The sequence below is a fragment of the Triturus cristatus genome, chromosome 2_1 (assembly GCF_964204655.1).
Source record: "Triturus cristatus chromosome 2_1, aTriCri1.1, whole genome shotgun sequence".
NCBI classification, from domain to species: domain Eukaryota; kingdom Metazoa; phylum Chordata; class Amphibia; order Caudata; family Salamandridae; genus Triturus; species Triturus cristatus.
In genome coordinates this window covers 49,864,293-49,889,767 of record NC_140581.1, presented here as the reverse complement: position 1 = coordinate 49,889,767, position 25,475 = coordinate 49,864,293, and the positions used below count along the sequence as shown (strand labels likewise).

The 25,475-nt window shown below is 47.5% G+C and overlaps 1 long non-coding RNA gene across 1 annotated transcript in view; it reads right to left on the bottom strand.

Annotated features, from left to right (window-relative positions):
- LOC146863705 (uncharacterized) overlaps positions 1-25,475 on the bottom strand; it is a 287,037-nt gene that overhangs the window by 22,725 nt on the left and 238,837 nt on the right. The window contains exon 2 of the long non-coding RNA XR_014969084.1: positions 24,849-24,959. This is a non-coding gene — a long non-coding RNA (uncharacterized LOC146863705). The remainder of the gene's footprint in view (positions 1-24,848; positions 24,960-25,475) is intronic.

The window sequence follows — 25,475 nt, the reverse complement described above, 5'->3', positions numbered from 1 at the left end:
CTCTTTCTTCACTTCTCTTGCTTCGTTCTACATATCTGTTGCTTCTTTCAGCAATTTTCTTGCCTCTTTCTGCACTTCTCTTGCTTGTTGTGAGATGTTGGCCTGATATATGTTGTCCACTAGTTATAGTGGGCACCCTGTATCAGTCCAAACAACCCCTTATTGGTTATAGGTTAAAGACAACCTTTATTGAAAGCTATCCTAGTGGTAGCTATGGAGAGCAGCCTTCAGGCTAAGTCTTAAAGGAATGTAAAGCAGCTTGATTTACCAGTCTATAATCTCTTGAGTGACTAAATGAAAGATATCCACACCAGGTATATATATAAAATATATGTATTTATTACTAAACACACCCTCCTAGTCTCTTTATGAGACTAGAGGCCAAAACACATAAGTAACACAGCAGTAAAATAGCACAAATTAGTGGTTTCAGAACCACGACTTAACTATACACAAGGACTAGAGCCTGTAGAATCGCTGGGACCCCAAGGAACCACCCAAGGTAGTGACACAGGGGACCCACGGGGCTGTGTGCAGTGTGTGAGCACAGCCGTAAGCTCCCGTTAGCTTCTATGGGGAAAGTCGCAGTTAGATTTTTAAAGATTAGGGACATTTAGAAATGAGTCAGGACCAAACCCTTTTGGACATAGGAAGTTCTAGGGTTAGCACCCACAGGAGCACTGGAGTACTCGTGTTACCTCACCCAGGGAAGCCGGATACATAGGTGTCTTTTGGTGTCAGGTTGCGTCGTCGATTTCAATGGTAGCTGGCGAAGAAGTGCTGCTGCCGTAAAGATGCGAAGTGTTCGAAGAGATCCAAGCCTGGATCGAAGATGAGAAGAACCTGAAAGCAGAGGGGACAGAGTCTGGGTCACTTGCCAGTGACCGGGAAGGCGATGAGCAGATGCCCACCGATGTCGGGTGATTTCAGATGAAGGATGTGAAGTTTGACTCTTCAGCCATGAGGTCCAGGAGGCGTCGAGGACAAACAGGAGCTGGATTCGAACTGTCCTACAAAGGATGTCTAGTGCTGCAGCATTGTTGCCCAGATTGGACACAACAAGCCTTGGCAACAGCAACCCACGCAGAAAGGATAAAGATGCTTTGGTGCAGATCAGCAAGATCTGTGGGACTCACCACTTGGTTGGGAGTCAGGACACGTCTAGAGCAACCAGAAAAGCCCAAGGAAATGCAAACTTACCCCCTCAGGAACCCACCAGACAGCGGCCCAGAGATCGCAAAGTGACCCTGAGACTAAACACAAAATGGCAGCCCACGGGTCACTCGGAATGACCAGGCCGACAATCTTCAGTGGATTTAGTGCTCGAGGTGGGGGCTACAAGTCAGTCCAAGCACGACTTCAAGAGACATTGAGAAGTCAAAGCACTTGCAGAAATGCACAGTGACCAGGAGTTCTGGTTCCACGCTACTCACAAGGGCTGCAGGTCTCAGTTTTGCTGGGGACTCGGGCGGCCTCTGAGATGTCTGGAAATCTTCTTCCTGGGCTGCAAATACATCGGAGTGCAACGGAAGCTTCGATGATGCAGACCAGCAAATTGCTTCGTTGGCCTGACCCGTGTCTGTGGCTGCAGCATCCATTTTGTGATGCCAGGGCTCTATTAAGTTTCTACCGGGTTTAACAGTGCTGTCATGTCTCTCCCTCTAGAAGGGTGGGATCATACAGGTATGATTCCAAGGTGTTTGACACCAAACAGGACATGTTTCCGTGCAGCCAGTCCAAAGTTAGCATTTACCGTTTGGTTATAATGCACTTAAGAGTATATGGTCAGGCTGCACTACCAACCGCATCAGAGAAGGGTCTGCGAATGCTGCAGAGGGTCTCGGCTCAGGCAGGGGCACCCTCTCACATAGGAACCAAGCACTCTGCCTTCAGGATTGATTAGCTCTGCCATAGGAGTGACTTATAGGTTTATATGTGGGTATATGGTGAGATATAGTGAACCTATATCTCAGTAAGTGGTGTATGCACCACCTTACCCAGGCTGCAGTAGCAGACCTGTGGTGTCTTTTTGGGTGGCTTTCCAGGGGTGGCATAAAACATGCTTCAGCCCCTGGTAGGCCTCTGGAGTACCTGTGCCCTGGGTACATAGTATATTATAGTATGTTATATACGAGGGGCTTACAAGGGCATCCAATCTGTAATGCACCTAAGGTACATGGAATCATTTTAGAAAAGAAGCAGCTGGGCTGGGGCCCTGATTAGCAGGGTCCCAGCCAGACTAAAGTCGAAAAACTGAAACACCAGGAAAAAGTGGGGGTAAACGTGTGAATCAGATCCTACTCTCTTACATAACCCCCCCCCCCAACCGCAGGGACATTAAACTAACTTTGACCAGTTGAGTCTTCATGTTCCAAGTGGAAATATCTGGAGAGTCCATCAAAAAAAGCTACTCTGGACCCTAAAGACGCAAATAACTTCAGACCAATCTCCAGACTCCCTCTCCTGGATAACATAGCAGAGAAACTCATGAACACACAACTTAGTAGGTTCCTGTCAGATTCACAGGTGCTGGATCCCTCGCAATATGGTTTCAGAGCTGGTCACAGCACCGAGTCAGCCCTCATCAAGTCCACAGAAGAGATCAGGTCCGTACTTGATCTAGGAGGGAAAGCGGTGATGATCATGTTGGATCTTTCTGCGGCCTTTGATACAGTCCATGACGTTTTATTGATGGATCATTTGCGGGATAGTGGAATCCATGGTACCGCCTGGGATTTACTAGAATCCTTTCTTTCTAACAGAACTCAAACGGCTGCGTTAGGCGAATACTCTTCCAAACCATTCTCCTTGCCTTGTGGAGTCCCTCAGGGCTCTTCGCTGAGCCTGACACTTTTCAATACATATGTCTCATCACTGGCCCCACTTATCGAATCATACGGCTTCTCCCTAACCTCCTACGCAGATGACACCCAAATCGTGGTGTCATTATTGCCAGGGTCAGTGATGAGAACAGCATCAAGTCTGCAAGAGTGCATGTCAGCCGTAGGCGGCTGGATGGCTCAAACTGCCTTAAACTTAACTATGGAAAAACGGAGGTGGTGCTGTTCGGTAATGACCCCACCTTTTGGACTCCTGCATGGTGGCCGGACACACTGGGCCTCCTTCCCACACCCAAGAAAAAAGCAAAAAATCTTGGGGCCTGGGTTGATGACAAACTCAGTTTCAAAGACCAGGTGAATGCGGTGGTTTCCTCTACCTCCAATACTCTAAGAGCATGCAGGAAAATAATGCCATACCTCCCCAAAGACAGTATACAAACAGTCGTCACCTCCATAGCCCTATCCAGGCTTGACTACTGTAATGGGCTCTAGCTCACGCTGCAAAAGGGACTAATGCAAAGAATACAAATCCTTTAGAATGCAGCGGCACGATTGATTACAGGTACACCAAAATATGCCTCTATCTCGGATGAGATGAAACGACTTTAATGGTTACCCATAAGAAAACGGACCCAGTTTAAAGCTCTGTGCCTGGTCCACAAGGCACTACATGGAGTCGGCCCAGAGTTCCTTAAACAACAATTTGTTTGGTATGTACCCAAAAGACCGCTACGCTCAACAGAGGCAAAGCTGATTGTTAGAAATGGGATTTCTGGTTGGCTAGGGCTTGCGCCAAAGACAGGCAGAGACCACCACTTTAAGTCAGGGCTGGGGAGTCACACGCCAAGATAACCCCTGCTCACCCCCTTGGTAGCTTGGCACGAGCAGTCAGGCTTATCCCGGAGGCAGTGTGTAAAGCGTTTGCGCGCGCACACAGCAACAACACCCTAGAACTCACACCAAAGTATTCAGCAAGCTCCTTATTTCAGAGAACTCACACCATTCATCCACACACACACCCCCCAGACTAGTAAGACAGTTTCTACCGCCCCTGATTTCTCAACCTGACCACCACGTGAGACAGGTACTATTACTCCGGGAACTGGGAATGGGACGTTCACATTCTTCCAGCGCATTACACATTCATCCCCAAACCCCTCCCAAGACTGGTAAGACAGTTTCTACCGCCCCTGATTTCTCAACCTGACCACCACGTGACACAGGTACCATTACCCCGGGAACTGGGAATGGGAATACATGCACTGGACACACATCTGCTGCCACCACTGGATCCCACCCTTACTGGTGAATCCAGAAACACATATCCACAGAAATGACACTAAAAAACAAACTTAGAACAATAATCCCTTTCCATGTAACTATCTAAATGCAGAGTTTTGTAGTGCAGCCAGTTGTCGCTGTGGTACTGCGCAAACGCAAGTCCTAATCCCATCGCTGATCACCAATGTTAGAAATGGGATTTCTGGTTGGCTAGGGCTTGCGCCAAAGCCAGGCAGAGACCACCACTCTAAGTCAGGGCTGGGGAGTCACACGCCAAGATAACCCCTGCTCACCCCCTTGGTAGTTTGGCACGAGCAGTCAGGCTTATCCCGGAGGCAGTGTGTAAAGCGTTTGCGCGCGCACACAGCAACAACACCCTAGGCCCACCACAAAGGAACCTCCACACAAGGTTATATATAAAAAATAGCCTTTGTATTATAATAAACGCATTAGATGATAATCACATAATTTACACTGTGCCAACTGGCACTGGGCATAATTTTACAGGGGACTATTTACACAAGACAGGGCCACATGGACCACTGTCAGAATTAGCACAAATCACCAATTGTAAATGTAGAACATATACCAACTGTAGCACAAATTATAATTGTAGAGCACAGCCAGTCCCTACTGGCGCAATAATGACTTCAGCATTATCACAAAATTGTTCCAATTTTTTAAGAGGATGCCACAGTTCTTATAAATGCAAGGCTTTGTTGTTTACTACACTTCTTTTAGGTCTGTGTGCTTCGTAGCACTCTTTGTACGCTTCGTACCGTTTTACAGGAAGAGCCCCACTATACCTCACGCTTCCCGCGTGAGCAAGCGTATGGGGCGGTCAATTTCAAGGAAGTACGCGACGTACTGTTCACTTAGAATGAGGCGTACAGTTCTGAATCTTTTGACTTTAGCAGGTGCGAGGTGTACGGTGCCTTCCTGCCCCAGCGCACAAGTCTCAGCGCACACTGCAGGGCCTCCAAGCAGCAGTACGAGGCGTACAGGCTCTCCGACTGGAGCCGTACACTGCGGATAGACTGGAATTAAACTAGGAAGCGCACAGTTCTCTACAATGCAGCCGTACGCTGCGTGTAAGCCACAGTACCTTGCTTTCTCTTGGCGGTTCGAGGCGAATCAGCAGGCGTAGAGGGGGCGTCCCGCGTCGCGGTGTGGTCCTGCTTCTCGGAGTACAGCGATGCGTTGTGGGGCGGCTCTTGACCTCGATGTCCGTCTCGATTTTGAAGAGGGAGGGGGCGGCGGCTTGAGGGGAATCCAGCGGTGAGGCGCTGTCAGCAGGGCGTCGTCCTGGAGAGGCGAGCTCAGGTGCAGGCAGTCTTCACGGTGTGCTCTACAGCTCGGGGGCCACAGACTCATGTTGTTTGGACCACACGGTCCGTTCTTGCGGTGCGAGCTCCGGCTCGAGGGGGCAGCAGTTCACGGTGCTCAGGCCAGGCGGGGCAGGCCGTTATGATGCTAACTGCGGCACAGTCGTTCAGAGGTCACTTTGCTCGGCAAGATGGGGCGCACAGGCTCTCAGAGTGCGGGACAGATTCCCAGTCGCACTCAGGTCTCCGGAGTCAGCGCTGAAGGGGGAAATACACCAGCAGCAGCTTCCTTCTTCAAGGGAGGGTTAGCGCCCACTGTTCCTGGGGTGCAGTTCAGGGGGCGAGTTCACAAGCAAGCCCTTGGAGATTGTTTAAGATGCACAAGTGAATAAAAAGTCTTTCAGTCTTTTCTTCCTCTCTCCTTCTTGCAGCAAGGCACCCACCACAGGCCAGTCTCTCAGGCTAGAGACAGTACTCCTTCATGTAGCTTTCCCAGGTCCTTCTCTTCAGGCAGAGTTTATTATTGGCGTCAACAGGTTCTAAAGAAAAGCAAAAGGTCCTAAAAGTCCTGGAGGTATCAGGGGGGGGGCAAAACAGCCCCCAGCAAAGGCAGAAGGGTCCCAAGAAGTCCTGGGCATAAAGAAATGGAGCAGAAAAGCTTAAAGCAAAGAAAAGTCCTCCAGGCATCCAGGGGCAGGGCAGGGCCCAGGGAGGCATGCCTTCCCCTGAGCACTAGCAGCAGCAAGCCCCTGGTAGATTCAAGTCCAGAACAAGAACATTTTCATGGGGTCACAGCCCCTCTTTTATACACAGAATCCTTTGTCTCCATAGGTGCAGGAGAGGGGCGGACCAGATGCAACTGGTTCCTGAGCACTTTGTTTTGCTCAGCCCCTCTCCCTATTCACAGGACAGGCCAGGGACATTAGACGCACCACAGGGGGTGGAGCCAGCATTGTGTGGGGAAAGCCCAGCCCTATTCAGGTCCCAGGTGTACTCCTCCCTGCCATCAACATGCAGATCTCTCCACCCACCACCGGGGTAGACCCATCCTGACTCCTGGAGACAGACACACCAGCCAATCACAAGCCAGACAGTCACTGCACATTTATGCCAGCGTCTAGAAGTGGCACTTCTACACTAGCCACAGTAACGCCGCACACATCATCACGCAGCATTTAATCTCACGAGTTCGCACATACCAAACTCGACCCTGCACTCCTCTCACATCAGGACTTAACACGGTCACTCAGATCCCCCATGCATTCCTATGGGAGGGCAGGTCTGTCTCACTACAACATACACAGAGCGCACGCACCTTCCACTGGGACACAGTGTGAAAGCGCCTAGAGCCCTAAAACCACTAGTACAACATAGGAAAAAGGCTAGGATAATGCAAAAAGTTTAGGGGTGAATCTGCCAGAAGGGCCAAGTCCAACACAACCCGCTTCCAGTCAAAACGCAGGGTAGACCAATCACCACTGTGATGGTCTTCCCTGCTTCGGGCGATAGAACACGGACGCAGGCCCGCACTGCAGGGACACCCTCCGGTTCTACGCCATTCTGAATCAACGTGGTTCCATCTGAAAAAAACCAACCAAAAAAAACCTCAGGCCCAACTAGGCTACCCCACTGGTACTACCTAGTTGTCCGCGGCCAGGACCAGACCCTAGGCCACCCAGATACCACTGGTCCTTGCCAAACCCAGAGTGGGGGGTAGTAACCCCTGGCATAGAAGCCATTCTCCACTCTCCCTCTCAGTGTAGTTCCAAACTACCACTGATCCTTCAACCTAAAGTCCGCACCCTCAGGCTGACCAGAGGTCATGGACAAGAATGCCCCACCTTACCTCTACTTCTGGGGTTGCGCACCCTCCCAGGAGAAGCACCCTCCAGAACACAACTCTCCCACCAGTTCAGGACCTCTCTCCATCAACTGGTCTACCACCTGGGATCCACATTCACCGGCTGCACCGGGGTCAGAGGCGATGCCGTCCTCCCTCTGTACCCCCTTCCAGAGTTCCGCACCCTCCCAACTGGAGTGATACCCCTAGAAAGCAAACCGGCCAGGACACTGACTACAGCCCCCTGACGTCCAGATCTGAAAACACCGACTACTGGCTCCCCAACCGAGGGACGTACCCTTTGGTCAGATGCCTGGCGAACCAGGACTTACCGAGGGTGACACATAACTAATGGGTCGTGTGACAGTCTGCCTGGCGCTGATCTCACGACCTCCTGTCCATCTGACAGTGCGTGCAGACCCTCCAGGACAGAAGTGGCGACACCACGGTCACTCAGTGGCGACTCAGCCCTCCCGGCTGGTCCCTGACCTACTGGTTCCCACTGGGGAATCCCTCCCCCTCTCACCCCTCCCTCTGGACTTCCGCACCCTCCCAACTGGAGCGGTACCGCCAGATACCAGAACTACTGGAACTCCGATTACAGACACTTCACGTCCTCTAGACACTGGGAGATCCTCCTCAAGTGACCTATTGGTACAGCCTAGGCCCCCGATCTGATGTTCCCTAAAGAAACCATCCAGGCCCTGAGACTGGGTTTCGGGCACCTGGAGACATGCAGTCCCACCCACTCCTTCTCCGCAGAGTCAGGACGTGAGTCCCTACACCGAGACCTAGCTGGGGTACTCTGAACCTCTTCCTACCACGCTGAGCTGGAAGACATCTCAGCCACTCCTTTTGGAATCACTCCCCAATGCAAGCTCCCTATCCCAGAGAATTCACACCCAATCAACCAGCATGCTCCTTATTTCAGAGAACTCACACCAAAGTATTCAGCAAGCTCCTTATTTCAGAGAACTCACACCATTCATCCACACACACACCCCCCAGACTAGTAAGACAGTTTCTACCGCCCCTGATTTCTCAACCTGACCACCACGTGACACAGGTACTATTACTCCGGGAACTGGGAATGGGACGTTCACATTCTTCCAGCGCATTACACATTCATCCCCAAACCCCTCCCAAGACTGGTAAGACAGTTTCTACCGCCCCTGATTTCTCAACCTGACCACCACGTGACACAGGTACCATTACCCCGGGAACTGGGAATGGGAATACATGCACTGGACACACATCTGCTGCCACCACTGGATCCCACCCTTACTGGTGAATCCAGAAACACATATCCACAGAAATGACACTAAAAAACAAACTTAGAACAATAATCCCTTTCCATGTAACTATCTAAATGCAGAGTTTTGTAGTGCAGCCAGTTGTCGCTGTGGTACTGCGCAAACGCAAGTCCTAATCCCATCGCTGATCACCAATGTTAGAAATGGGATTTCTGGTTGGCTAGGGCTTGTGCCAAAGCCAGGCAGAGACCACCACTCTAAGTCAGGGCTGGGGAGTCACACGCCAAGATAACCCCTGCTCACCCCCTTGGTAGTTTGGCACGAGCAGTCAGGCTTATCCCGGAGGCAGTGTGTAAAGCGTTTGCGCGCGCACACAGCAACAACACCCTAGGCCCACCACAAAGGAACCTCCACACAAGGTTATATATAAAAAATAGCCTTTGTATTATAATAAACGCATTCGATGATAATCACATAATTTACACTGTGCCAACTGGCACTGGGCATAATTTTGCAGGGGACTATTTACACAAGACAGGGGCACATGGACCACTGTCAGAATTAGCACAAATCACCAATTGTAAATGTAGAACATATACCAACTGTAGCACAAATTATAATTGTAGAGCACAGCCAGTCCCTACTGGCGCAATAATGACCTCAGCATTATCACAAAAATGTTCCAATTCTTTAAGAGGATGCCACAGTTCTTATAAATGCAAGGCTTTGTTGTTTACTGCACTTCTTTTAGGTCTGTGCGCTTCGTAGCGCTCTTTGTACGCTTCGTACCGTTTTACAGGAAGAGCCCCACTATACCTCACGCTTCCCGCGTGAGCAAGCGTGTGGGGCGGTCAATTTCAAGGAAGTACGCAACGTACTGTTCGCTTAGAATGAGGCGTACAGTTCTGAATCTTTTGACTTTAGCAGGTGCGAGGTGTACGGGGCCTTCCTGCCCCAGCGCACAAGTCTCAGCGCACACTGCAGGGCCCCCAAGCAGCAGTACGAGGCGTACAGGCTCTCCGACTGGAGCCGTACGCTGCGGATAGACTGGAATTAAACTAGGAAGCGCACAGTTCTCTACAATGCAGCCGTACGCTGCGTGTAAGCCACAGTACCTTGCTTTCTCTTGGCGGTTCGAGGCGAATCAGCAGACGTAGAGGGGGCGTCCCGCGTCGCGGTGCGGTCCTGCTTCTCTGAGGACAGCGATGCGTTGTGGGGCGGCTCTTGACCTCGATGTCCGTCTTGATTTTGAAGAGGGAGGGGGCGGCAGCTTGAGGTGAATACAGCGGCGAGGCGCTGTCAGCAGGGCGTCGTCCTGGAGAGGCGAGCTCAGGTGCAGGCAGTCTTCACGGTGTGCTCTACAGCTCGGGGGCCACAGACTCATGTTGTTTGGACCACACGGTCCGTTCTTGCGGTGCGAGCTCCGGCTCGAGGGGGCAGCAGTGTGCAGTGCTCAGGCCAGGCGGGGCAGGCCGTTACGATGATGTGGTACTGTAAATTTCGGAACCATGTTGGTAGCATGGTCCTACCCTGCCGTTTTTGGTATCAGCGAACCGCAAATGACTAATGCGGTATGTATGAGTGTTTTCATCATGTTTCACCGATGAATTCACCGCGTACACGATACTACATGTCGAACCCTCGGGTTCCATTTTAAAAGGGTAACCATTTTGTGGTTGCCCTCACATAGGCTGCGCATTGAGGCCATGCCTAGGCCTAAAAGACATGCAATCTTTCCTTGACTTCTGTGTGACCTATGCAAACTGACTCCGCTGCCCGTGGTCAGCCCTGCCCGTCCGGTTCCTTTTACTGCGGCCTTATGGGATTAGCATCAGGGCCCAACACATCATAAAATCGTGTATCCCACGCGACTCCTGACTAATCCCTTTTACACCTGACTCTGTTTCCTACTTTATGGCTTGTTTTACGAGTAGGAGGTGTCCGTTTTATTGGGGTCTGCTGCTATCTGATGAGGGTTCTGAGCCTCGCTGGGTAAATAATTATGTGCCGACCGAGCTGAAATGTGGGATTATCATCATGACGGTGCTCTTTCTTTGAAGCGAAAATATGTGAACGACCACTTGTAAAATAGGGGCGGTGTTGCCCAGAGCATAATATTCTGTATATAAGAAAAGACTGGTTTTTGGATAGAGGCAGTCTCCTGAGAACATACATCGTGTTATACTTCTCGGATACCTGTGATTGGTCTGCAGCCAATAAAAACGATCTTTGACTTCACCTAGAAGACTCTGTGTTTCTGTGGTCCAAGACAGGAAGAACTCGAAGTCTTCGGGTGTGTCCCCTGGCACCGCTGGGTTGGTTCTGAAAAACCCAGTACTTCAGTTGGTGCTCAACGTGGGGCGATTTCAGCGGTATCGGTCCAAGCCAGAGGTTCGTGATGAGCTTCGTGTGAAAATTCTGGAGGAAGGCCGCCACCGCATGTCGACGTGGTCTGAAAGTCTTTACTGCGAGGTTCGCCACGTCCTGACGGCTACAAAGGACTGCTGCCCTGACTATCGCCCTGTTTTGGACCCTTGATGATTTGGTAGAGCGAAACGAATTAACGAGTCTTCTGGTGACGTCATCAATACCTCAGTTAAGTATAAGTGGAGCGTCTCCCAGTCCTTAGTTTGGTTTGGTATCCCTTCGGGATCGCTTTGATTTGGAACTTGCAAGTGCCAAAGCCGAAGGACTCGTGTATTCACGAGACTATCGTATTCGATAATCCTTTGAAGTTTGAAACTAGACTAGTGAGCGAAGATGCCTGGTTCTAGTATATTTGGAAATTTGTTTTGTTTGGGTTGACTCCCGATTAGAGGATTTGTGTCCGGTTCCTCCAATTGGAACTCCAACGTATGAGCTTTATGTGAAACATGGCGTGGGCCCCATTGCGTATAATGAAGTATGGATCCGATACACCAGGAAGGATGGTGTTTTAAAATGGCCCCAAAATTGTAGTTTCGAGTCTAAGCCTGGGCAAAGCAATACGCTACGCTCGCGTAGTTTGCGAAGTTCGCGCTACTTCGCACTACGCAAATTGCACGTAGCACAGTGCGAACACGCGTAGCGTAGTGTTGCGTAGTGCTGCGGTCATTTTTTGCTTGCTCGCGGTCCTCAACGTCAAGTTGGCGACCGCGAGCAAGCAAAATGACATCCCGCCGAGACTTTTTCCTTGTTCGCGATCAGCAACATCAAGTTGCCGATCGCGAGCATGGAAAATAAACCTCCCGGCGAGATTCCCAACGCGAGGAGGTCAGGTTTCTCATTGCGAGTGGTCGCGTATGCTCGCGACCGCTCGCGATGAGAAACTACCAGTTCGCGTTGAGAAATCTGCTGCTCGAGTAAAAATCTACTCGAGCAGCAGAAAACTACAGCTCGCACTGTGCAAGATGCCATTTTCAATGATTGCACAGTGCCGGTTGCTTGTCCGCACTGTGCAATCATTGAAAACGACATCTGGCACAGTACGAACAAGGTACTACGCAGTTCGCGAAGTGCTACGCGTAGCTCGCGTAGTGCGAACTGCACTTTGCATAGCTTCGCGAAGTGCTACTTCGCGAACTACGCCCAGGGTTAGTTTCGACACAGAAATCCTGTATAACCTAGAAGTTAAATTATTTAAAAAGTAAGCCCGGCCTTTAAATGTACAGCCTCTAGTTAATTTGCCACAAGCCTTCCCGCAGCCGCCAGCTCCCCCTCAGCCGGCTCCTATGCCTACGACTCAGCCCTCTCAAGGGCCGCCGGTTTCGCTGCCTATCTCTTCTGCGCTCCCTGCGACTTTACCTAGTGCATCAGCTGCCTCCCTCGGCGCTCTTCCCGATACGACCCCTGTACCTGTATCTGCACCCGTTTTTCTTCCCTCTGTCTTTCCCCCTGTTCTTGCCTCAACTTCTCCTTCTACACGACAACGAATAGCTAGTGCGTTCACTAGTTTTATGTCACCTCTCTTCTGGTCATCTAGTACGACCCCTGGTTCACAACGTACGCAGTTGCGTAGTCAGCTGCCAGGTTCTGAAGAGAAAGAAGTATTAGACCGCATGGCACATAAATGGGTTGTTTTTCCTTCAAGATATGATGTGGAATCTGTTGTAAATGTTTTTCATCAATGGGAAGCACCAAAACAGAGATACGTTTGCGAGAAAATGTGTGAATTCCTCTGTGAGGAGTTGGAAGATCATGGTCTAGATTCAAGTCCGCAGGAGTTGTGTCATGTACGGTTCGATTTTGAGAAAGGCACGATTGTGGGAATCGATGTTGATAGAGCGGTTGCGACATTGTTGTCCTTCAGGAATGGGGATTGTCATCAGTCGTTGTTCGAACAGGAGTTCCCTGTAGGGAAAAAGGTAAAAGCGTGCCAATATCCGATGCGTGAGGTTCCTCCAGTTTGGAGACCTGGTGATGCAAATGCTAATCCACCTGTTCTGCCACATTTTCAGCGTGCTTGGGTACACGTGCCGTGGAAGCGAGGTGAAGTGATAGCGCTTAAGCAGACATTGCCTGACCCCCGTAAAAACCCTGCAGGATATTATAAGGAGTTATCACAAACCGCAGAATCGTGTGTCATGAATTTAGCTGACGTTGATATGTTGTTTGGGAATGTTGTTCCACAGCCTTTGTGGGGATTGATTCGTAATACAGATCATGCTGCAGAACTAGGTGGCACATGGGCTAATCTCATTGCTACAGACACTAGACAAGTTGGTGGTGCGAAACCTGAGCCCTTAATAGCAGAGCTCCCTGGTAGAATTATTACCTACATGAAGACTTTAATGCCGGCAATGCGTGTGAATTGGGATAAATTATCCGCATGCAAACAAAAGAAAGACGAAACAGTGTCTGATTTCTTCACCAGGTTTGAAGAAACATTTATCGACCACAGTGGTCAAGACATGAGTACGGAAGGTGGTCAACGGTTATTTGTTGATAAATTTGTGCATAATTTGCTCCCCGAGTTGTGTAAGAAATTTAAAGATTCAGAGAGTTCTTGGGCTATTTCTTCATCAGCACAAATACTGGCTACTGCACAGTATTACGAATATAGGGATAAAGATGAGAAGGATAGAGCAGACAAGAAAACAAAAGAGTTAAAGACGAAGGTTCTTTTACAGCAGGCTTACCCGCCACGTGGAGATCAGAGTAACTATAAGCAAAATCAGAGTAACTATCAACAACCCCAACAGTTTCAGGGTAACATGCAAAGGTTCGGGTATTCCCAACCGCGTGTTCCTGTGGGTCCCAATCAGTGTTCGTATTGCAAACAAGAAGGCCATTTTAAGTATAGTTGTCCTATATTGTTGCAGCGCACGAATAATGCTTATGGCGCGAGAGGTAGAGGTGGTCAGCAAGCTCCTAGGGGTAGAGGGCGTGGGAATGTTCCCCAGAACGCGCGTCCCCTTCCGCCTCAAAATACGATAAACAGTTTTGATCAGCAGGCCAATGTAACTGGTGGGACAGCTCAGTACTATGATAACGACTATTATGCAGAATATGGAAATGCGGAAGGTAATGATTACTAGGACAGCCGTAGACAAAGAGAGGGAGTTGTTTCAGTGCCAGTGGATCAGAGTGGACCGTATGTTAAGGTGTCTACAGCGGATGTGTCAGAGCCTTTTCTGTTGGATACTGGTGCTGCAAAGAGTTCCATTATGCACTCAAAACTCCCTGGCGCACCTTTGTCTGGCGAAATGAATGTTTCAGTAGGTTTTTCTGGCGCCCCGGTTAGGAACCCGATCTCTAGTCCTATGCCACTTTCTGTTGGACCTTGTGAGCTGAAAGCACCGCTTATCCTAACGACAGGATGTGGTGAAAACCTGTTAGGATTGGATTTGTTAAAGAGATTACATGCAACATTATATTGTTCCTCCTCAGGAGTACAACTTACACTGGGTAGGGAAGTGACTTCTCCAATGTATTTGTCGAAGAATAAACTGCCAGCTGAATTGTCGTCTCTTCCGGATGTCCTTTGGGCTACTGGTCCTAACGATGTGGGTCTCTTGGAAATACCACCATATGTGGTCACTTTGAAAGCCAATGTTAAATTGCCACGCATTCCCCAGTACAAGATCTCTAATGAAGGTGAGAAAGCGTTGTTAGCGATCATCTATGACTTGATTGAAAAGGATGTAATCGAAGAGACAAGAGGCAACGTTTGCAATAGTCCGGTTCTGCCTGTTTTAAAACGTACTGACCCTTCTCAGCCACCTGTTTACAGATTTGTGATCGATCTTAGAGAGGTCAATAAGATAGTTGTGCCACAGTTTCCAGTTGTCCCTGATATAACTGCCTTGTTAACTATGATCCCAGCTTCCGCTGCCTGGTTCTCAGTGATTGATTTAAAGAATGCTTTCTTTAGCATTCCGATTGCAGAGGAAAGCAGGGATATTTTTGGTTTTAGTTTAGGAGGTCGCAGCTTCCGCTTTAAATGTGCTCCGCAGGGCTACTGTGAAAGTCCATCAATATACAGTCAGGCTTTAAAGGCGCAGCTTGATACAATTGTCTTACCTAGTGGTGCTACCCTTATTCAGTATGTTGACGATTTACTAATCGCCGCCGATACTGAGGACATTTGTAAAGAAGCTACATTGTCATTGTTGCGTCATTTGTTTGCCTTTCATCACAAAGTGTCTCTCTCAAAACTACAATATTGTCGACAAGAAGTAACCTACTTAGGTCATCTCTTGTCGAAAGAGGGAAGGAAACTGACCCCAGAAAGAATTCAGGCCATTGCACAATTGAGCGTGCCAAGAACACAGAGAGAAGTGCGTGCTTTCTTGGGTATTACTTCCTACTGTAGGCAGTGGATCCCGAGTTTTTCTTTGCTGGCAAAACCTTTGATAGCATTAACATGCAAAGATACACCGAATCCCGCCCCGTGGTCTGAAGAGTGCCAGGAAAGTTTTTCAGAATTGCGTAATGCATTAAGTTCAGCTCCTGTATTGGGTACCCCCGACTACAGTAAACCTTTTACATTGTATGTTCACGAGAAAGAAGGTTGTGCATTGTCGGTGCTGACACAGTCTTTTGGAGACAGACAGCGTCCATGCGCGTATTTTTCGTCAACTTTGGATCCAGTAGCTAAGACATTGCCAAGTTGCTTGAGAGCAACAGCGGCAGCAGCTGTGTCTATTCGACAGTCTGCTGGGTTAGTGATGAATAACACGTTGATTGTAATGGTTCCGCATGCAGTGGACACGTTGTTGAACAGGACCAAGACACAGCACTTAACTAGTGCTCGATTGTCAGGTTATGAATTAACACTGTTAGCGAGTCATGTGCACATAAAGAGGTGCAACACGTTGAATCCAGCTACATTATTACCGATTTCAGCAGACACAGATGAGATTGAACAGCATGATTGTCTGTTCAGAACAGAAGAAGAAACAAAAGGGAGAGTGGATCTTAAAGATACTCCCCTGGTTGAGTGCGATGGTACTTTATGGGTGGATGGCTCGTGCTTCAAGCTTCCGAATGGTGATACGACTGCTGCATATGCTGTCACGACTTTGCACATGATTGTTGAAACTGCACGTATACCGCATAATTCGGCTCAAGCAGCAGAATTAATTGCACTTACAAGAGCATGCGTGTTGTCGAAAGGAATGAAAGTGAACATATATACTGACAGTCAGTATGCCTTTGGCGTGGCCCATAGTTTTGGGCGTTTGTGGAAAGAACGTGGGTTCCTGAGTTCGCATGGAACTAAGATTCAGAATGGTCAGTTGCTGAATGATCTCCTTGAATCACTGACCTTACCGTTACAAGTCGCGATTGTGAAATGCAGTGCACACAAGAAGATTGTTGATGATATTGATCGTGGTAATGCGTTTGCTGACGAAATCGCGAAAGGAACAGCAAAAGATGTGACGAATCGAATGTATGTTACAGGCCCTGCAAGATGGGTTGGTGATGTTGGAATGTGTGAAGACACGATAGAGAGCGTGAAGTCCCTTCAAGCTGAAGCCACAAAGAAAGAATTGAGCATGTGGAGAGAAAGTAAGGGAAAATTGGATGAAAATGGTTGTTGGATTGATTTGTCAGAGCACCGGCGATGGTTGTTACCTGATGCATATGTGCTTCCAGTGGTCAAGATGGCACATGGAATGGCGCATATCAGTGTGAAAGGGATTTGTAAGTTGTTGGCTCCAGTATGGCAGAATGCTGGAATTCCCAAGTGTGCAGAGAATGTGGTCAAAAATTGCATGGTATGTTTGAAATACAATCCTGGTAGGGTAACCCCAACTCCAGCTGGTCATTTTGCGCCTCCAACGTATCCGTTTGAGGTTTTGCAGCTAGATTTCATCCACATGGAAAGGTGCAATAATTTGAAATATGTACTTGTTGTTGTCTGCGCTTTTTCAAGGTGGATAGAAGCATATCCCCTAAAAGACAATACTGCCTTATCGACAGCTAAAGCCCTTGTCAAGGAATTTTTCCCTAGGTTTGGAATGCCAAGAATGGTATGGAGTGATAATGGGAGTGAATTTGTGGGACGAGTGATGAAGAATGTATGTGAGGGACTAGGTATAAGGCAGAAATTCCACGCTGCAAATCACCCCCAATCAGCTGGACTAGTAGAATGCTATAATGGCACATTGAAGCTCAAATTAGCCAAGATCCAAGCGAGTTCTGGTCTTAAATGGCCTGACGCTCTGCCCTTAGCACTCCTATCAACAAGAATGACTGTGCATTCACGAGTGGGACTCAGCCCCTACGAAATCGTGTTTGGCCAGCCGGCCAATACATGGGGAGTGCCAAGACCGACAAAATTCAGTGAGATCGAACATCCAGTACTGCTTGATTATTTGTATGAATTGACGGCTAAATTGCGTGTTTTACACCAACAGGTGCATGATACCCTGCCTCAGGTCTCTGAAGCTCCGGGACACCCCATCAATCCTGGATCATGGGTGCTGGTCAAAAATTTTCAGCGGACGACAAATGATGAGCCCCGCTGGACCGGCCCCATCTCGTCCTTCTCTCGACGAGATCAGCTATTCGAGTGAAGGGGAAAAAGAACTGGATACACGGCATTCACTGCAAGAGGGTCCCTTTGCCTTTGCCTTGCGACCAGTGGGTCCAGGAAGGGATCGCTGACTCAGAGACTGAGAATGTGCCCCGTTTTCTGCCGTTTAGTGATGCACGAGTAAAAGGAACGCTTTCTGAGAAGGAAAGCGATGACATCTTGCAAGAAACTGTACCACCGTCAATTCAATTGGACACTACAGAGCCTGAACTCTTGTTTCAAGACCAAACAGTACCTACAAGAAGTCGGTATAATTTGAGGCCGAGAACTATGGACAAATAAAAATTATTTTTCTTTGATATTTTTGAGTAGTGCAACTCTCTCTTCCATCTGAGAAACTTTCTTATTTTTGCTTTTTCGAACCGCCATCCGGGTTCAGCTGTAGGGTCGCGGTGCCAAGACTTTGGGGTACAAGCCAGAGACGTTAGGTCAACGGTCTGGTTGGTCTAGGGCGTTCCCTGGACTGACAGGTGTACTCCTTAGCAGAAGACACTCATCCGCCGCGGACAGCACGATTAGAGGATGGAGTTTTTCCAGATGAAGAGACCCGCTGAGGAAATACATTTTAAGAACAGAATATGTAAAGTAATGAATAGCAAACGTTTTGTAATATTATGTCTGTTTGTCCTATTTAGCATGATGATGTTTTCCATAGGTTATGTATTATTGTCTTTTCAAGTACCGTTTACACCTACTACACAGCCCATACCTCCTCCTACTGTTTCCTCACACTCTTTTCACCCTCTGCCTGAACACGAACAAGCTAGACGTGCTGAGTTCGTAAACAACTCGTTTATTCAACTCCTGCACCAGCACCAACTAGTTATGAATACGACAAATTGCTGGGTGTGTGGTTTGATGCCACATACCATTAATAAGGGTATCCCATATCTAGTGCTGCCGTTTAGCTATAATGGGTCATCATGGGCATTCCAGACTATGTTCCTTTTTGCGCTTGAAACCTACTCCCCGCGACCACCGCGTTCCACTAGACTTGCACGAACAATAAGGCCTTGATGAAAGGAGTTGCTGATATGAACAGAGATATCGATGCATATTCATCTATTCCCAAGGATGAGTTGAGAGCTTATGTGGGTTGGAATGCGACGGGGTATAGCATTAGTCTGGGCGAGAAACAGCGTAAAAGTTCATCCCCGATTTGGGTCGTACCCCACATAGGTCGGTTCTGTTTACAAGGTAATGGTCAGAATCCAAGAGCTCAATTAGGGAAGAGTGACTGTGCTGAAACGTACACTTTCCCATCACAGTTTTCCCCTGCGTTTTTGGCTGCCAAGGGAACATACTTTGTTTGTAATGATCGAGCATATACATGGTTGCCCCCTGATTTCTCGGGCACGTGTTATGTTGCAAATTTGCTACCGCCGACATTTACCGCCGCCTCTGATTATCACAAGACCAGAGTTGTGAGAGGCGTTGTTAGTAAGGAGGATACTGCCGGTCAGGAAGCGGGAGACTTTTTCCTGGGTTTCCTGCCGTTTTGGGGACCAATGGTCAATAGTAGGAACCTGAGACAACTGACTTGTGTAGTTGAAACCACTGTTAATGTAACGGCTGGTGCCCTTGGTAACTTGACAGCTGAGCTCCAAGCGGATCGCCTCATGACGTTGCAGAACCGTATGGTTCTAGATGTCATACTTGCAGACCGTGGTGGGGTATGCAAGGTTGTCCAATCAAGCTGTTGTATTTTCATACCAGATAGCTCTCCGACAGTCTATCAAGCCATCTCCAAACTGCATAAGATTTCCGAATCCATTCATGTGGATAAAGGAGACTGGTCGATGACGGGGTGGTTCTGGGGACTGATATCAGCTTGGGGATGGAAGATTCTAATAGTCACTGGGACGATCTTAGCCATTCTTTTCCTGTTCGGTCTATGTATACAGTGTGCTCCTGTAATGTGTAGCCTCTGTGTTACATCATGTGTAAGGAAACCTGTATCAAGGGACGAACTAAGCAATAGGATGATGCTATAGCAGCATCTTCATGACTTTATGAATATAGACCTGGACTCAGATTAGTATGAGTATAGTTATTGCCTATGTAAGGGCAAAAGGAGGGTCTGTGGTACTGTAAATTTCGGAACCATGTTGGTAGCATGGTCCTACCCTGCCGATTTTGGTATCAGCGAACCGCAAATGACTAATGCGGTATGTATGAGTGTTTTCGTCATGTTTCACCGATGAATTCACCGCGTACACGATACTACATGCCGAACCCTCTGGTTCCATTTTAAAAGGGTAACCATTTTGTGGTTGCCCTCACATAGGCTGCGCATTGAGGCCATGCCTAGGCCTAAAAGACACGCAATCTTTCCTTGACTTCTGTGTGACCTATGCAAACTGACTCCGCTGCCCGGGGTCAGCCCTGCCCGGCCGGTTCCTTTTACTGCTGCCTTATGGGATTAGCATCAGGGCCCAACACATCATAAAATCGTGTATCCCACGTGACTCCAGACTAATCCCTTTTACACCTGACTCCGTTTCCTACTTTATGGCTTGTTTTACGAGTAGGAGGTGTCCGTTTTATTGGGGTCTGCTGCTATCTGATGAGGGTTCTGAGCCTCGCTGGGTAAATAATTATGTGCCGACCGAGCTGAAATGTGGGATGATCATCATGACTGTGCTCTTTCTTTGAAGCAAAAATATGTGAACGACCACTTGTAAAATAGGGGCGGTGTTGCCCAGAGCATAATATTCTGTATATAAGAAAAGACTGGTTTTTGGTTAGAGGCAGTCTCCTGAGAACATACATCATGTTGTACTTCTCGGATACCTGTGATTGGTCTGCAGCCAATAAAAACGATCTTTGACTTCACCTAGAAGACTCTGTGTTTCTGTGGTCCAAGACAGGAAGAACTCGAAGTCTTCGGGTGTGTTCCCTGGCACCGCTGGGTTGGTTCTGAAAAATCAAAACACAGAAATCCTAGGGTCTACATAAACGCCGCTGGGTGATATTTAAACCTATGTGGTAGAAAGCCTAACTTGAAGGAAGATAAAGCACTACATGTATAAGGGCAGATCCCTTTTAGGACGAGATCCCTCACTCACCATAGGTGACATGCTTCATCATAGGGACTCTCCTCCCAAGGGAAAGACCTAGTTCCCTTGGGGGCTACAACCCTCTCTCCGAGAGGGAGGAGCTCAGGGATATTTTCTTGTTGGTGTTAAAGGACTTGCTACGTCCACATATGATGAGCCAGAAAGTGTGAGCAAGGATGCAGCGCAAAAATAAGAAAAATGTGGAAAATAGTGCAAGGTTAAAACTGGCTAGGAGGCACCAAAACCAACTTTAATTTAAGAGGTACCAACTGTCAGGGTTAAAAAGCAGTACACCTGCAGTATGGATTTAGAACTGCTATGGTGTGGGTTTTAGGTGGTCAACATGTTTCAGCCCACGAAGACCAAAGATGGATCAGGCTTTCGTCAGGACCTTTCAATTAAACGCTACTGCAATATCAAAAAAGTGAATAAACTATAACAAAAAGGATATCAAGCCAATGCGATGTCATCAGCCTGTGGTTGAACCTGCATGTACCTAGAACAAACAAGAGATGCCACATGTCAGGAGAAAATGATGTATATCATAATAATATCAAGAATTAGTTAAAACTGGGAATCTGCATATACATGAATAGAGGAGAGAGTTGCCTTACCCGCATTAGCTGGGCACAGGGTCTCACCTCTCGCCTGGCAACCGTATAATCTGCCCAGGATCCACAAGAGGGACATAGCCATGCCCCTGGCACAGCCTGAGTTGGAACTCTGACTAGGCCAGAGTCCATCTCACAACCCAGGGAAAACCCTACTACACCCTTATTCTGGACATTTCCACCACCTAATGTAGCTGTACTAGGGGGAATAGTTGCCTTAGGGGCAATGGTGGCTGAGTAGATTCTTTGCACTTGGTGCAGTCACTGGTCTAGTGAGTTTTCTGTTTACAGATTTCGCAGCAAGGTTTCTTTTGGCCTTTTCCCTTGTTAGACTGTGAATCCCCACCTGAAGAAGATTTTTGGGGGCCTTGTGAAGACCACTTTGGTTCTGTACCTTCTGCCTCACCCTGGTTCTGACCCACTTGTCTGCCTTCTTTCCCAATTCTTGGGGAGAGGTCAGATCTGAGTCCACCAGGTAATGGTGCAACAGCTGATTTTGACAATTACTAAGGATCTGCTCCCTCATAATCAAATTGTACAATCCTTGATAGTCATGCACTTTACTGCCAAGTAACCAACCTTCCAGAGCCTTAGTAGCACAATCTACAAAGTCTACCCAGTCCTGAGTCTGTGCTTTGTGAGTATCCCTGAACTTTAACCTGTATCGTTCAGTGGTTAGGCCAAACCCATCAATTAAGGCACTCTTCAGACTGTTGTAATTACCTGACTCCTCTTCTCTAACAGTGAGAAGTTTATCTCTACCTTTGTCTGCAAAGGAGAGCCATAAGAGTGCTGCCCACTGCTCCTGGGGGACCCTTTGTACTTTACAGGCCCTTTCCAGTGCAGTTATCCATTTGTGGATGTCATTCCCACTCAGGTGACACCCGATAAAGCAAAATTCCTTCCCCACTTATACTTGTGCAGAATTAGGGCCAAAATCCAACCACTCAAGGTGGAGACCCACAGAGTGGTAGTGAATCTGCCCTGGCATGAGACCAACCCAATGTTTCTAAATCTTTTCATTGAGCCTAACGATATTCAAACTAAGGTGGACATGATGCGCAGGAATGCACAAACACATCCGCTCCTGCCTCGACTTGTGGTCCAAGGGTGGCCCTTAGCATTTCTAGCACAGTCTTCTCTAACAACAAGTGGGCCCCAGGCATGGAGTGTCTGTATAGGGCCATCCAGTACAATGATACATAGGGAAATAAGTCTCATAAGGGATTGTTGAACAAAATCACAGACCCCATGCAGGAAATCTGGGATACTGAGGTGGGTGGGTGCACTTGGCTTGAAAGGAAGGGGCAACCACTAATTGTACAGAAACTTACACTGTATTTCTTGTGTTCCAGATGTAAAGGAATGCTTCCACTGGGCACGAACAAAAACTGCAGCATGATTATGCGCATTCAGGACATGAAATAGTGCACATCCACACTGATGCATATCTACTGGAAGTGCAGTGAGTTTGCCTAAACTCATCCCCGGTTGGCGCAGACTTTGTCCCCTCATAACCATACTCACCCTGACCCTGGTCATTCCCGGAGAAGAACTATTGGATTTAGACCAGCAACCGCTTTCGAAAAAGACAACCATGTTGTAGAACTACAGATTCTTTTGGCTGGGCTCAGTACAAGGACATTCCAGAAGAATTCAGACTGTTCTCGGACACTCAGGTATCAGCGGGGGGGTCCATACCCGTTTTTACCATGCAGGCGACGGCTAACACCGGCTGGCTCCATATAACCAGGTGGGATGTGTTGAAATGATGAACAGCACGGAGCTTAGCCTTAATTTGATCAAGGAAGAAATTAGACCAATCTGCCTCATGGTATTGCTGCATCGGTATGTGCTACACTTAATGACCATGATGGAGGAAGGGGTGCATACCAAGATTGGTGTATACTGCTGCACGTTTATCCCAGGGTACAACATGGATAATGGGACATTGACTCTTGCCATCTAAGCTCTGCGCCATTTGCAAACAGTCACGCTTGAGGAAGGTGGTGCCCCTGAGTAGGAGTGGTTTGTGAATTAGTTTTCGGTGGCTTTCCAGATTATGCACTTTGTTTTTGCTGGTTTTCATTGTGTTCCTATTTTGAATGGCTCTATGCAGTTGGGGATTTCCTGCTGTAAAATGTAGTCCTCAAAGTGGTTAGAATGCAATTATCTGGGAAGGTAGAGATTGTTAAAAGCAAGCTTAAAGAACAACATGCACCATTAATGTAAATTTTGTGAAGTATGGTTTAGATAGTATAATTGAAAATTCAACTAGAGGAGGGATTGTTAGTATTGAGAAAGTCAATGTCAATATAAATGCCCATACGTTTATGTATAAAAAGGAAACCATATCTTTCTTGACGAATTCCCCATTATGAACTCCTTGTCATCCCCTACTCAGATATACGTAGTCAGGCAGACTCTGAGGCCCAGGCCAGAGGTTACTGATTGACAGGTCACAGATGGGGTGGCACGTAGTTAGCAGATAAGCACATGAACATGAAATCCCAGATTAATCCCGCAGATAGGCATAGCGACACCACAATCGTCCAGAGAGGTTGACCCCAGAAAAGCTCACATTGTCCTTGGGGTCCATATATTCAAAAAACACCATAAAGCCAGATGCTACATGAAGCAAGCAACACATAGCCAATCAGGGCACAGCACACACAGTGCATGCAGCAAACCCATGCCGGACATCCGGACACGTTATCCACTGGATGCATTGTGTCCACCTGGATTCCTCATTGAATACATTAATTCATGGCTCCAAAGACAGCGGTTCACATTCCTTTAAAAAAAAGGATAGCTTGAACTATTTTATGCAATTCAATGAATTGTATGAAACCTTGTCCAGATCGATTGTGAGTTAAGACAATCCTCAGACCCTAGGCCTGTAACTTTTCTCCCAGCTGCAATGTTTAATTACACGGGCTGTTCCTGTTTTGCCAAATGCCTCTTGTCTCTTGTTTTTTCAGTGTGTTTATGTTCAAACAACACTAGCATGCATTTAAGTATGCCAGTTTCTTAACTATTTCATAACATGAAGTTTGCATTTCATCTGCACCTGTAGTAATGACAAACAATCTGTCTGTCAAGCAATATTTTCTACTGCTAGCACATTCTAAGCAAGAAGCCAACTCTACAGAATGTTCATAATTCTGTGGTATCTAAAATAAAGGTACCCATAAAATAGACATGTTATCACAGAAAATAATCCTCAATTCAAACTTTGAAGCCACCACTCAGAGCCCTAACGGCATTTCTGCTGCCTATCCATCTGTCGCTCCTCTAACTGGAGATTGAACTCGTGACCCCAGCCAGGACTTAGGCCTCACATGGCCCCAATACCAGGTTCACACAATCACCTATCCTTTAACATGCAAACCTGTCATGCTGGTTGATGTCTAATAAAAGTCTCCTTTTTTACACCTTTCACACAACCTGTCTGCAACTATGAGGAATGTATGCCAATGTCAGAGACCGCTTTATCTTCATTTAGTTTTGACTGGTGCTTCTGATGAAATGTAATTGAATTATCCATCTTTTGTCACAAGCGTATTGTGAATGTCATTGTGGGACCTCCCCAACTTCCCCTATAAAATGACATTTACATTTCAAGCAGTTTTCACCATTGTTGCAGCCAAAAGTGTTTAAAACACGCCGCTTGTTACTAATTTCCAAATGTTCCTTGATGAATATGCGCCGTGTGGATGCAGACCAGCCTGGAGGAGAAATAAAAGAAACGCATTCAGGAAAGAACGTGTGACTCAAGAAGTTCATGCATTTATCTATCTAGCTAAAAAATTGCATTGTTGTTCCATACATGATGTTTTGAGGATCAAACAACACAGAGAATAGCATCAATGAGTAGGTAACTGAAACAGTTCCCTCTTCTGCGAGCTGCTCACTGCTTAAAGCACAATTTCAAACCTTGCATGTTTATAATTGTATTAATAGTTCATTACAGAACCCAATAATATTCCTTACAAAATCAGATTCCTACATCCCCAAGAATCAGCTTTCCCTAGTAGTGGCCATATAATCACTTGTGTAAGTTTTGAGCACCATCTTTTAACAACTCACTTTCTGCTTATTGAGTACCAATAGTGTTTCCTTTTGCTGGTTATTTAAACACAGTTATGACTGTGGATTTTGGCCCCTAGCTCTGCCAGCACCTAGGAATAGCTAGCTAACCTATACATTTTCAAAACTAGACAACCAGGAGAATCCAGGATGGG